Below are 15,474 nucleotides of genomic sequence, written 5' to 3' on the forward strand. Positions count from 1 at the left end.
GATCACCACTTGCGTCATCCTTCATGGGTTGTATGAGATCTTCCTTTTGACGCAAGCCCAATGGAAGCACACCTAACCCCCACATAGGAGTCTCACAAAGACCATGGGTTAGTACACAAACACGTAATGGACAATGCTTACCATACCATGGGATCACTTGATCCCTCTCGGTACATCTAATACGCTTTGTGTGTTGATCATCTTGATTTACTCTTTGTCTGAGATCTTGATCGACCTAGTGTCTCTATGACCATTCTTTGGATAATACCTTGAATACCATCTTGGTCATCATATAAACTCCTTGAACCCAACAGATGGACTTCAAGAAGTGCCTATGGACAAAACCTGTAAATATAACTTAAGGCAACCATTAGTCCATAGGAATTGTCATCAATTACCAAAACCACATATGGAGATATATGCTCTAACAATCTCCCCCATTTTGGTAATTGATGACAACCACTTTAAGAGAGTTTATATAAGGAAATAATCATAACCAAGCGCACACATACAAAGCAATAATGCATGCGTGCAAGATGTAATTGCTTACGCAATAAAAGCAAAACCCTCTAAACATATCCAAAGTAAACTCTCTAAACTTCTCCCCCATTGGCATCGATTGCCAAAATGGACGAAAAGTTTTGAAAGCCAATATAGTAGGTGGTCCTCCAAAAAGTGTGTACTTCTCAGCAAATGAGTGCAGAGAATTACACAAATACAATGATAAGTAGTTGGAGGAAAACAAACTATATTGATGACCCAAAGATTGCAAATAAAAGGATCGTATGCCACAAAGACATACAAAAATAGAGGCAAGCAATAAAAAAATTCCAGATGGAACAGACAATCATATGGTCCTTCGAACCACATGAATAAAAAATATTATGATAAAGGCAACAGAGTGTTTTATCAAAAACTAGAGAAGCTCCCCATGATTTGTGCACTAATGCGAGATTTTTGTATTTGATACAAGTGCACAAAATAGGATCGTTGCTCCCCCAAAATTAATAAAAACACACAACGAGTGCAAGAAGATAGATGAGGCAATAAGCATATCAATTGCACAAAACAAATGGTTCAGCAACATGTAAAAGAAGCAACTTAAGAATAGGCTCAACCAAAGTAATGTGTGTGAGTCATGTCAAAGCACTTGAGAAGACTAAGATAAGGATGAGCATTACTCATCAACATAGTCTTGATGAAATGAGATACAAAGTGCAAGACATATCATTCCCACACACACATACTAGAAAATGGGTTCACAAGCTTACTAATAAACAAAATAACAACCAACGCTTGTGACAACCCATTGTGAAAATAGGAAGTAAGAACCTTGTCAAGAGGAGGGATACTAATTGAAATGGCAAAACCCTCATCAAGACAAGCATGAGGAAGAATAATCTTCACGTCCAAAGAGTGCATCAAGATGTAGGAAAATAAGATACACACTCAAAACAAATCCTTTCACGAAGCCACCAAAAACTGAAAAAGGAAATGCAACGATGGACGTGAAAGAAAAGAGGATATCAATTAGAGATGTAACTTCTCTCATGTGTAGAAGATTCTAAGTAGAAGACAATCATGATGATATATATCCACAAAGAAAGATGTACACACGAAATGGTTACAAGAAGGAGCAAACTAGATATCCAAAAGGAAGTCATAAATATATCAATGAGATCTTTTGCTTGGAAGCATAGCACATGGCCTAATATTTTCTTATTGTGCAATCTGAACTTCCAACATACGAACATCAAAGACATCCCAACTAGTAGTAAGACATCATCATTCGGATGATTTGAGAAGGCAAACAAGTTCTACAAGAACGAATCAAGAGATTCATGCCATGATGCAACCTGGAAAAGAAAAGACAGGTTGGGGCCTTTGCAAGAAAAGAATGCATGAAGTGGATACTTGTTACCGAAACAACATTGGATTGATGTAGTAGATAGTTGTTCTTTGATCATCCTAACTTGGCTCCAATAATCACATGGTCTCAACACCTTCCTTATAGGTGAGCCGAGCATCCAATGCATCTCCAGTTGTTCCTGGAACAGCAAAACAAACAAAATGGTGCCCAAACTCATTGGGACCAAAGAGTTAGAAAACTAGCAATACATAGGACAAACTCCACATACATATGTGCTTATAGATATGAATTTGAATTTCATGCACACTTTAGCCAATTTATGACAAGGTGGAGTTTCCCCTATATATTGGGTCAAGGAAGGAAAGCAAGCAAAATAAGTTGTATATAGTAGATATGCATGCTCAAGACTTCTCAAGAATCAACTCAACACAAAGTTGATAAGTCACCAAAAGACAAGATATCAAGTGATAATAAGATCTTAAACAAAAGGAACTATCACTTGAAGGATATCAATTAAAAGATACCTCAAGGAATGAGATATCCATTGACACATGCCAAATAAAAGGAAAGAAGAAACCAATTGAAGGAAAACAAACACGAGGTATCTAATTTCCAAAAGAGAGCTAGATTCCAACAAACCAAGCCCTCGACAAATTTATGGCACAAAGCATCATAAAGGGCAAGACTTGCCTCCCATCAACACACACTTGATGGGGATCAAAAGATTTTATGATGGGTGAATAAAGAGAGTGTTCTAAAGAAAATAGGATAGCTCCCCCAAGGGACGTGCATTATATAGAATTTGCATTTAAATACAAAATGCACACGATGGGATCATCACTTTCTCTATATCTATAAAAACACTAGACATGTTAAAATAGATCCATAAGAGGCAAGGAAGACAAACGAAACACAAAATCCAATGTAAAGACGATTAGCAATTCCTATCACATGATGGGAATACCAATTGTCAAGGACAAGAAGTATTTTGGAAGTGATACTCATTGGTAGATCACAAATATATCCAAGATCATCTTTACCCATAAAACGCAAGAAAATGACACTTGTAGATCTAACATGCCACCTAGGAACAAGATAATTTACAATATCAACACTAAGTGGCAACACCTCAAATGTACACATTTTCTAGGTTTGTAATATGCACATAGCATATTACTCCCCCATAATGTGATAAACCAACAATATTAACAAGTGGCAAATGAAACCAACAAGAGATACTTAATGGACCATATAGAATTTTGAATTTCTCATGAGTAAGACATACCACATAGAAACTAGATAATCTTGAAATATCAAAACTAAGTGGTATTCCGCATGTATACACATTTATAGGATTGTGATGTGTGCAAAGCACATCACTCCCCCACAATGGGATAATCCATTAATCTCTCACAAGAGCCAACAAAAATACAAACAAGATGAAAATAGGCTCAATACAAGACTCACATGTACATGATATGCAAACCAACATACACATACTCGATTACTCAAGATAAGCAAGTTGGAAGCACAACATATACAAACGCATGCAAGGTACAAAACCACAACATGCAAACGGGCAAGTACCTAACAATGTAAACAGTTTAAGTACAAGTTACCGTAAGGAGGCACATTGGATATAAGATAGAAACTTGATAATCCAACTGACTTGGCTTGAGCTAATATGAATGATGAAGATCCCTTAATTCTTCATTATGTATCCAAGTCTCTAATGTCCTCCAAAGTCACCTATTGATCAAGTTTGAGCTTGTTGGTCCCCAACTACGTTGGGTCCTAAGAGGTTAATCACAATAGGCTTGGCAACCCAAATGGTTCTTTTCTTGACACCATTTTGAGTACCAACAAACTTGGCAAACACATTGCCCACCTTATCCTTTCCAAGGGAATAGATATCACCAATAGTGATTGGGTTGGATAAGTTACCTCTTGTGCAAGAAGAAACGACGTGACCCTTCTCACGACATAAGTAGCAACATCTACCCTTTGCTTTCTTCCCAGTTGATTTCTCACCTCGGGGAGTGTTGGCTTGGGTCTTATTGGGAAGAGGCCTTCCTTCAACTTGTAGCTGAATATGTGATTGAGTTTGTGGCCGCTTCCCTTGTTGCTTGTGACTTTGAGACTTCGTCTGCAGAGGGCAAGATCTAACATGGTGCCCTTTAACTTTGCACTTGAAGCAAATGATTTTGCCCGAATTCTTGACTTGTTCTAGGCCCCTCTTGTTCTTGTTTGAGTTTACTCCAACATCGTTTTTGTCATTCGGAGATGTTTGCTCACACAGGCGTTGTTGAGTGTGGACATCCCTTCATGACACTGTTCCAAGTCTTTCTTCAAAGAAGTGACTTGGGCCTTGAGCTCTTCGATTTCCTCTGACGGTTAGTTTTAATGCAAATACTAGAGGAAGTGTAAGTTTCATTGTTAGAGCAACAAGGGAAGGAAAGTAATTCATCACACGAGGTAGCAACATTATGAGTAGACGAATTACGAGGACTAACAAATGGAAATATAGTACTTTGACTAGAAGTAGTGCCATTGTCCACATGAGGCTCATTTGATGTTACCTTGGTGATGATAGCCTCATGAGCTAACTTTTGCACATTATAGGATGTTAGAAGATCGGCATGAGAGCTTGTGAGCATTACATGGTTTTCTTCCAACTTCCCATAATTGCTAGTTAGTAAATCAAGTTGAGCACGCACCTCAATATTCTCCTTCAATGTTGATACTTCAAATGAGGTAGAGTTAGATGTACAAGTATCATCAGCAATATGAGAGGAGTAAGTAGCAAACAGAGACTTCTCATGAGTAGATTGAAGCTCCTCATAGATCTTAGAGGTTTTGATGAGCTCTCCCTTGACATTATTGCATTCAAGGAGAAGGACCTCAAAATCCTTTTTAAGTTTATCATGAGCGACTTCAATCTCTCCTTTTGAAGATCTTAAGTCTCTACATGCTTGATGACTCTTCTCAAGTTCATGTTCAAGTTGTTCACTTTTAGCTTGTTCATGATTAAGTGAATCATTACAATTTTCAAAGTAAGCAAGAACATCTTGGAATCTTTGAAGGGCGTTATTTTTAGCTTTATGAAGAATTTTACTGATCACATAGATATTTTCAGTCAAGTCATCATCATCATCCTCATCGCAAATATCATCGTTATTGCACAGGGAAGATGATACCTCATTATTACCTCTTGCCATGAGGCACATGTGAACTGGAGGAGTTGATGATGATTCTTTCGGTGAATCAGATTCTTCATTAGTCAAAAGTACTTCATATTTCTTGATTTCCCCTAAATGATTAGTCATAGAGCAACTAGGGAGAAACAAGATATTTTGATCAAGAGGACACGAGGAAGAAGGCATATCACCACAGACATTTGTCGAGGGATCCTTGGGTGAAATGCATGACCTATCAGCACAATAATTTACACTATGTGTGGTGCTAGATATGCTCGTGTCCATAGAGGCTATGACATTTTCATCAACATATATTTATTCACTCACCATGTCATTACCTTGTAAGATTGAAGATGCTGAGGTGTGCAAGAAATCGGATATGGAAGTAGTGGTGGACTCTTTAAGATCGAAAAGAGTGAATAGCTCATGCACCAACTCCTTCATCATAATACCGTCTTCATCAAGATTGGACCCACCATATATATCTGCAAGTTTAGTCCAAACTTCATGAGCTGACTTGCAAGTCGAGATAGACTTAAACACTTCAGGACTTATGGTTCGATGAATGGCAAGAAAAGCCTCACAATCAAGATACATTTCATTACTAGATGAAGATGCATCATCCTTTTTGTCGGCAATCCCTACAAGAACAATTCGTAGAGTATTTGGGCCCATGGCCGGAAAGTGATGAAGCATACGAATTCTCCATAGGGTATAATTTGTGCCATCAAAGTGAAAGATGCCATTGTGCACTAATCCAATAGTCGACATCGATACTCTCTAGGTCGCGAAACCTAATTAAAGAGAGACCTAGCTCTGATACCAATTGAAAAGACCTCGATGATGCCTAGAGGGGGGTGAATAGGCTATTTAAAAACTTCTTCAGATTTGGCTTGAACCTAATGCAGAAATAAACTAAGAGGGTACTTGTCGAGCACAAATCCTGAATGCACTAGGCACTTCAACGTGTATCAACAACACGATCTACCAAGATGGACACAATACAGTTACTAACAAGCACAAGTAAGTGACACAAACTTACTTGAGCTATATCACACGACAAGTAGGTGAACGACACAAGATACTAGATCACACTATAGCACACGATATATGAAAAGCTGCAAGTGTGAACGTGTGGATATAGAGGGTATGCTTGAATGATTAATCTTGTACAAGAAATAGCCAACACAATATAATGAGCACAAACAATATGCAATGTATGTATGCTCAAGTAACACAAGTAAACCACAAGTAAGGAGTTAGGGTTAAGGATAACCAAATTCACTGAGACGAAGATGTATCCCGATGTTCACTTCCTTGGAGGGAAGCTAGTCACCGTTAGAGAGGTGGATGTTACCACGAAGGCACACCAACGCCACGAAGGCTCACCCTATTCTCCCTTTGAGATAACACCACGAAGGCGTTTCTCAACCACTAGTGTTAAGCCTTTGAGGTGGCTTCCAAACCCTCACAAACTTTTCCGGGGGGTAGTCACACGGATTGATTCCTCTCCGAAGAACTCCTACCGCCTAGGAGTCTCCAACCTCCAAGAGTAACAAGATCACGGGGAATGCTCAAAACTTGTTCAAATCTCAAATAGCTTGGGTTGAGAGGAGGAGAGGGAGATGATCTATCCTTTGATTGGAACAACTCTCAAAGGGGCTCACAAATGCTCTTGGGATCTAAGATTTGGTCTGAGAAAATGTGTGTGAGGTAGAAGTGTGTTCTTATGAGGATAAGGCTGTGTTGGGCTACCCTCTCACGGAGAGGGAGGGGGGTATTTATAGTGAGGAGAGAAAAACAGCCGTTGGGGACACTTTAAGTCACATAGCGTCCGGACGTCCGACAGTTTCAGGAAGTCCGGGCGTCCGCGAGGGGTCGGACGTCCGACAGGGGTCGGTCGTCCGAGGCCTGTAGAGATCACTGGAAACAATGTGAATTGAACACGGACCGGACGTCCGGAGAAGGCCGGAAGTCTGAGTTATTCGACTCAAACTTCTCTGGTGCAAGATTCCGGATTTCCGAAAGGGGACGGACGTCCGGCCCTCGGACGTCCGGAGGGAGCCGGAAGTCCGAGTTATATGGCTCAAGTTCTTCTGGTGCAAAGCTTCGGATTTCCGAAGCTGGTCGGACATCCGGCCCTCGGACGTCCGGAGGGAGCCGAAAGTCCGAGTTATATGGCTCAAGTTTCTGTGGTGCATAGTTCCGGATTTCCGAAGCTGGTCGGACCTTCGGGCCTCGGACGTCCGGAGGTTGCCAGAAGTCCGAGTTATATGGCTCTGATTTCTCTGGTATATGATTCCGGATTTCTGAAGCAGTCGGTCGTCCGGCCCTCGGACGTCCGGAGGAAGCCGGATGTCCGAGGGACTCGTTCTATTTTCAGATAATAGCAGAGCAGTGGAGATGTGGTTTGAGCAGAATAGTGGAGATGTAGTTTGAGCAAGTTCATCACAAAAGCTGTGATCCCCTCTTAATAGTGCAGGATCCCTAAGGACTCAAGAATCCTAAAAGGGTACTGATGATCCATACTTGAGTGTATACTTTTATTCGCTGATCATCACTCTGCACCACTAACATCAAAGGAACTGATACCTTTGAGTTAGCCCTTTCACTTGAGCTTGATGTTGTTGTTCCTTCTTGGCTCAAGTTGAAAGCAAGACATGATGAATTCTTCAAGTAGCTATCCCATACACAATGCGGAAAGCCTAGCTTATGTATTCATCTTCATTTGTCCACCATGTGAACATCCACAAGAATCAAGCATGTAGTGCTCAGGAATGGTTATCTTGATCTTGTCCTTGTTAGCACATGAGCTTGTCCTTATCAACACATGATCATTGACAATAGTTTCAATGATATATTCATGTTGATCCACTTGAACTTGCACACCACAATCTTGATGACGATCACCACTTGACGTCATCCTTCATGGGTTGTATGAGATCTTCCTTTTGACACAAGCCCAATGGAAGCACACCTAACCCCCACAGAGGAGTCTCACAAAGACCATCGGTTAGTACACAAACACGTAATGGACAATGCTTACCATACCATGGGATCACTTGATCCCTCTCGGTACATCTTATACGCTTTGTGTGTTGATCATCTTGATTTACTCTTTGTCTGAGATCTTGATGAACCTAGTGTCTCTATGACCATTCTTTGGATAATACCTTGAATACCATCTTGGTCATCATATAAACTCCTTGAACCCAACAGATGGACTTCAAGAAGTGCCTATGGATAAAACCTATAAATATAACTTAAGGCAACCATTTGTCCGTAGGAATTGTCATCAATTACCAAAACCACATATGGAGATATATGCTCTAACAACAGTTACCTAGGTTCGGGCCACGTCGCGGTGTAAAACCCTATTCCTTCTCGTGGGGGGATTTCTTGAGGTGGAATACAAGTACAAAGGTGGGTTCTTTCCCTTGCCTGGGGATGAGGTTGGATCCCCCGCACGTGGTTAGACCCCTTGCACCAAACGGGAAACCTTTGGGAGTCGCTTCGGGAACACGCCAGTTGTCCTAGCTTGCTTAGCATGGAAGGGGAAAACCTCCCCCTACGCAACCGCTAGCACCGCTCCTGGACTACCTGTGTGGCCTGCCTGATCCATATGAAGGAGCTGGGTTGTGGGCACCGACCAAGTCGCCCTTAGCGGGCCTCTTCTACGGGGGTCTCAAGGGTAAAGGCTTGCGGTGGATGCCCTTCCGAGGTCCTTGGCGATGATCTCTAAGCACTCGGCTCACGAGGCACAAGCCATCGCGAGGGTTTTCCTTGCCGGGATCACCGACGGGCAGAACCAGGCTCATCCTGTCGCATCGCGTCCGGGCCGCAGGCCGACGGGCCTGGGTACCCCCGGTCTGAGGGGCCTGACAGGCGGCCAAATGGATCCCAACCCGGCATTTGGCATGGCCAGCGTGCTTCGAAAGGGCAAACAACATAAACTTCTCGCTTCGAACCCAAAACATAATCCTAGACTACCAGGTAACAACTCTATCCCCTCTTGCCCCACCTCCCATTTTAATATTTGTACATGCTTGTATGTTTTCACATATTATTCTTCAAATGAGTAATCAAATTGTAGGCTCCGTACATCATCTAACTCTATCTAGGGTTACACAATTTAGTATGTTGTTTCTTAATAAATTAGTCCTATTATATGTGGTACTGCAGCTAGTTCCATCTAGGGTTAGAATAATTTAGTATGCAGATTGTATTAAATCTTGCATGCTATTCTCACAATCGAATGATTTCTTCTTCTTGAGATAACATGTTGTTCTAGATTCGGTAGCGCATTACTACCTCTTATTCCTACTAATACAATCTACTTGTGGAGTATGTGTTACATGTGAATCGTTGTTCACATTATTGATGCATAATTACAAATTGTGTCTGACTCTATAGTTGCTCATGTCATGACAACACATTTTCACTACAGGATTAAAGAACAAACACTGGAGGACGATAATCCTATAGCCAAAAGTATGATTAGAAGGGACGTGTTCTACGAAATTAATATGGATTCACAGGCTTCAAATGATGCCAGTCAGATTGATATAGGTCAAGATCGTGGTATTTTTCAGAATACTACTTCTCAGTTTCAGATTTCTTGTACATCACATTAGGACCACTTCTACATTTTGGTTTCTAAACTATGTCTTCAAGTGCATTCAGCCACGCAATGTACTGTTGTACACTGGCACTATGAAAGAAAACACCATAGCCAACGTACCTTCCTCTTCAACTGCAACAAAATCTATAGTGAACAACCCATCTATTCACATGGTTAACGTTTCTTTCCTGGTTGCTAATTCATCCTCATTTTGAACTTGTGTTGTCAAATATTTATTAAAACTATATGTGCATAACTTTTATCCTAAATGCGTGTATGTTTTGTGCATAGAATGGTTCATGCTGACCCAAAGAGCGTATTTGCCGCATAAATGTGCATTGGTATTATGAGGAATTGTTTTCACGATATTCCCAATAGGAACAATTACCAGAACAAGGTAAAAACGCACCCATGAGCAGGATATATCTTTGAAGCCTCAGTATATAAATTTAGAAAATTGGGAGAAACTTTCGGACCTCTTGTGTGAGATCACTCCAATGTATGTAGTACACACTCTTCGCTTTTCAACTTAACAATCCGTACTTCTGGACACATCGTATTAAATTTGAGCTTCATGTCTTAGGAGCTTCGTGCCAAGAAAGAAGGATAATTATCTATTGTGAAGCAGAGCAAAAATACTGCACCTACAAAATGTGATTCCCACATCAGATATATGGTAAGTATTTGTACTACCTTATTGCAAAAGCATTATGTTGGATTACCATATTTCTTGCAGTATTAATTGGTAAATCTGATATAAGCCTAAGGACAACATACACAATCAATTTGGTGGAGACTTGCTTGAACGTATGTGTACTACAAAGGAAGGTAGTACATTGACTCTGACTGCAAACAAACAAATCTTAGGTACTAAAAATTTGTTGTCTTCAAATGTATAATCTGACCATAATTATTCAAACTATCAAACATTTCTCTAATAGTGATATCAATCATATTGCAGAATGAATCGAGGATCAAGCATACACCACCAAAATAGCTTGATCCGATAGCAATACCTGATGTAGAAATCATTGAGGAAAAGAGCTCCTCAAGCATGTTACTTTCGAGCATAAGGGTGTCATCCTCCTTCGGGAAGAATTCACCCTCTCGTGAACACATCCGTGAGTTACATCACATAATTGCAACCGAGGGGGCGGAAGCAAAAAAGGCAGGTGATATGTTTCGTGAAGAGTAGAATGAAATACTTTTTCCCCGAATAGTAAAAATTAAATAAGTCAGAAAGAAGTAGCTAAAATAGATTGAATATTCTGAGATGGGTCACTAGAAGAAATTCAGTATCTTTGGAAAAAGACAAAGGCATACGGAGGCAATGCTTATTCACGTGTTAAAGAAGTCCACACAGTCATCCGAGACTATGTCCTGTGCTTCACCTCGTGAAATGTCAAGATTAACATATAATGAAAGATCGATTGCCACTGTTTGAATTCTCATATTCCAACAAATCAAATTTTAAATCTATTTTCTTGAATTTACTAATTAAATACAGATTTACTGAGAAAATTAATAATATAGGAATTATAACTTTTTCTATGTCTGACGGTAATTGTGATGTAAATGCATGTTGTCACCAATGTAAGGTCCCACTTGTAAGCATTGTTGACCGGTCAAAACTGATGCCCGAAATGTTACCGAGGGGAACGTCGGCAATAAAACCCATGACAGACCCATATGGAGGAAGCCATGTCAGGATCTGTCGGCCCCACCTGTCAGAATCTTTGATCAGTCAACCCCGTGGACCGATCACCGGTGATGGATTATCATCGCCAAAATAATCTTAGGCGACATATTCGTCTATAATAGGTGACAATGTGGGCTGTCAATGAAAACAGCCATCGATGACATATTTTGGTTTCATCACCTAAAATGCGATCTTGCGTGACAAAATAAGTGGTACCATCCAAATTTTATTTTATTCCGTCTGTCGTAGTACCATCCAAAATAAGATCTTGCCTGACAAAATAAGTGGTACCATCCAAAATAAGAATGATCTAGCATGTAACGATCATATAAGTATATGAGTCCTCATGCATGGTAGACAATAGTTGTTGCCTCTACCTTGGATGGGACCATTTGTGACTTTTGTCTCACATGTGTGAATTAATTGCTAGAAACTATATAACAGAGGACCTCGCTGAACATGATTATTTATACACTAAGGTGGCACAAACTTACAAGGATAAACATAGGTAACCTAGCAATGCACGTGTCACCATCAACGTGTGTAACCGAGTTGTAGCAAGCTACAAGGACACCAGTAAACACCTTGTGACATTTCCCCGTAGGGACAAACATAGGAGCACAGAAGGATATATGTGAGTCAATCAATATGTCTAAAGAAGTAATGAACTACCACGACTCAGTGGAAGCACGAATAGGCATTTCCCTATAAGGAAGGATAGCATAGGTATACAACTACGTATCATACCCCACACATACCAATGCATTTAAAAAGCATACACATATTATGCACAATATGTGTTGACACAACATGGCATCACAACATAACTCTATGAATCAAAATATTTATTAAAGACCCGGAAGGGCCAACATAGTATGATATTATAGAAGGGGTCACATGACCCAACACACAAAATCATAGAAGCACCAAAATCATAAACGTGTCTGTCTACACACACCTAGAAGAGAAACAAGGCCGAGAAAGCATGTCTATCTACAAGACCCTCCATAGGAGCCAGATCATTGTCTCGTGATGCTTGTGATCTACGTTGGGTTTTCCTTGAAGAGGAACGGGTGATGCAGCACAATATAGGTAAGTATTTCCCTCAATAGAGAACCATGGTTTATCAAACCAATAGGATTAATAACCAGCCCCCACCTTGAGTAACAACACACAAAGAAGCAAACACTTGCAACCAACGCGGGCAAGAGGGTTGTCAATTCCCTTGGACTCGTTATTTGCAAGCAAGTAAAGTGTGTAAATGGAAGTTGTAAAGTGACTAAATAAAAAGTAAATAAATGCAACGACGTAATTGTAGCCTTTGTAAACTTATAAGTGAATGGAACCGGGTGACAAAGTTTTTCCTAATGTCATCTCTCGTGTAGTAGGCATACGGTAGGTAAACAAATTACTGTTGGGCAATAGATACAAAAGCGCATAGTTATGTCATATTCACGGCAATAGCCATATGTATATTTGCATCAAGTCCATAAGTTAATACACCGACTCCTGCGTGCACCTATTACTATTACTCCACCCATCGACCGATGTCCAGCATGCATCTAGAATATTCAATAAAATAGAGTAATGCTTGGAGAGCAGTTACATGATGTGGACAAAGAGAACTCAATCAATATGAATTAACCCCATCGTTTTATCCTTAGTGGAAACAATACAAAGACGTATCTTGTCCCCTTTTTCACTTGGATATAGAAACTCGTCACATTGAACCCAGTACAATGCACCCCTATCACTGAAGAAATATCAATCTACATGGCCAAACTATTTATCAGAGAGATTTACGAAGCTATGATAATCTTGCAAATAAGAATCATATTTAGAATTCAGAGAAGACTCATATATTTATCATGAATAATCTGAGCATAAACCCGCAATTCATCAGATCCCAACAAATGCACAACACAAAAATATTACGTCGAATAGATCAAAGCAAAGATGTCATGATCATTGTATTGAAGATCAAGAGAGAGATATATAACCATCTAGGTACTCACTATGAACCTGTAGGTCGATGGTAAACTACTCAAACATCACCATGGGAGTAGCAAGGTTGATGTAGAGGTCCTGCGTGATCGATTCCCCCTCCAACAGGGCACCAGAAAAGGGCTCTAGATGTGCACATGGCAGAATAGACACTTGTGGTGGTGAAAAAAGTGTTTCGGGAGGCTCCTTAGGGTTTTTTGGATAATTGTGAATTTATAGGAGAAAGAGAAACGTTGGGGGCCACACAAGGGGGCCACAACACATCAGGGCACGACCACCTCCCCTAGGCATGCCCTATTGTGTGTTGTCTCCCTCCTGTAGCGTCCGGTCTCCTCGTGAAGCTTCCAGGTCTTCTTTTGGTCCAAAAAATCATAAAAAGGTTTCGTGGCAATTGGAATCCGTTTGGTAGTGTAAACCTGAAAAGCCAAAAACATGCAGAAAACAACAACTCGCAATTGGTTAATAGGTTAGTGCTTATTAGTAATATTAGTTCGTATATAAACACCCTAAAATCATCCTAGAATTATAGTATTATAGCATGGAACAATCAAAAGTTATAGATACGTTGGAGATGTATCAACATCCCCAAGCTTAATTCATGCTCATCCTCAAGTAGGTCAATGATAAAAAAAGAATTTTTCACGTGGCATGCTACCCAACATGAATCTATTGCAGGTTCGATCATTGAGAAATGATCAACTAATAAACATTAACATAGTAATATTCATGAACATGAGCAACATAATCATCAAGTTCCAAAATATAAGATCCTTAAAGAATGTTCACCACCTATTCATCTTATCATATAAGTATAGCATGGCTTTGTCTTCACCACATAAATACAAATGATAAGCACCACGATGTCACGTCACGCAATTGGACCATACTCTTTAATGCGCTTCAGCTTTTATTACTCACTCAATATATGAACGTGAACCATGGATATATCATAAAGGTGGAATAGAATATGGCGGTAGGTTTCAAAGGGGTGAAAGTGGAGAAGAAAGTCTCGCATCCACTGGGCGTATCGACGGGCTATGGAGATGCCCATTAATAGATATCAATTCGAGGAATAGGGATTGTCATGAAATGGATGCACTAGAGCTATAAGTGTATGAAAGCTCAACTAAAGCTAAGTGGGCGTGCCTCAAACTTTCTTGCTCATGAAGACCTCGGGCATTTGAGGAAGCATTTCATCAGAATATACAAGCCGTGTTCTATAATGAAAAACTTCCACTAGCATATAGAAGTGGCAAAACATGAGACTCTCTATATGAAGAACATGGTGTCCCTTTGAGGCACAAGTGTGGAAAAAGAGATAGTACCACTGTCCCTTCTCCCTTTTCTCTCAATTGTTTCTTCCTTTTGTTTACTTTATTTTCATTCGTAGTCTCATCCCGACTTGTGGGTGAATAATTGTCTGCATCATCCTTTACTCACCGAGACAGTGCCCTAATAATGATGATCATCACACTTTTATTTACTTACAATTGAACATGAAAAAATGTAGTATGACTTTATATGAATGCCTCTAGCAGTGTACTAGGATGAGCAATGATCTAGAATAGCAAAATATATATAAAAAATGGACAAGCCATGGAAATATCATGCTAGATATCTTATAATCATCCAAAGCAATATGACAACGAAAGTACTAGTCATATAATGTGACTGTGGAAGTTGCATGTCAACATATCCTAGGATGGCTATGGAAATGTTGTGATAGGTAGGTATGGTGGCTGTTTTCAGGAAGATATAATGAGGTTTATGTGCACTAGAGCATATCATGTCATTGGTTTTGGATGCACCCATGAAGGTTGCACCGATCCTCGGGGTGAGAATGGGCAATGCACGGTACCAGAGAGGCTAGCAAATATGGGAGGTGAGAGTGCGTATATCCATGGATTCACATTAGTCATGATGAACTCGCAGACTAATTGCAAGATTTTATTAGCTCTCTCAAATCAAAGCACTTATCGCGTGCCCCCAGGGAGGAGGTTGGTAGGATTTAACCATCCCGCAACCCAACTTAAGCACCACTAGGATTTCTACGAGGATTAGTATGCTCACACATCAACACCAT

The sequence above is a fragment of the Hordeum vulgare genome, chromosome 5H (genome assembly GCF_904849725.1).
Source record: "Hordeum vulgare subsp. vulgare chromosome 5H, MorexV3_pseudomolecules_assembly, whole genome shotgun sequence".
Lineage (NCBI taxonomy): Eukaryota > Viridiplantae > Streptophyta > Magnoliopsida > Poales > Poaceae > Hordeum > Hordeum vulgare.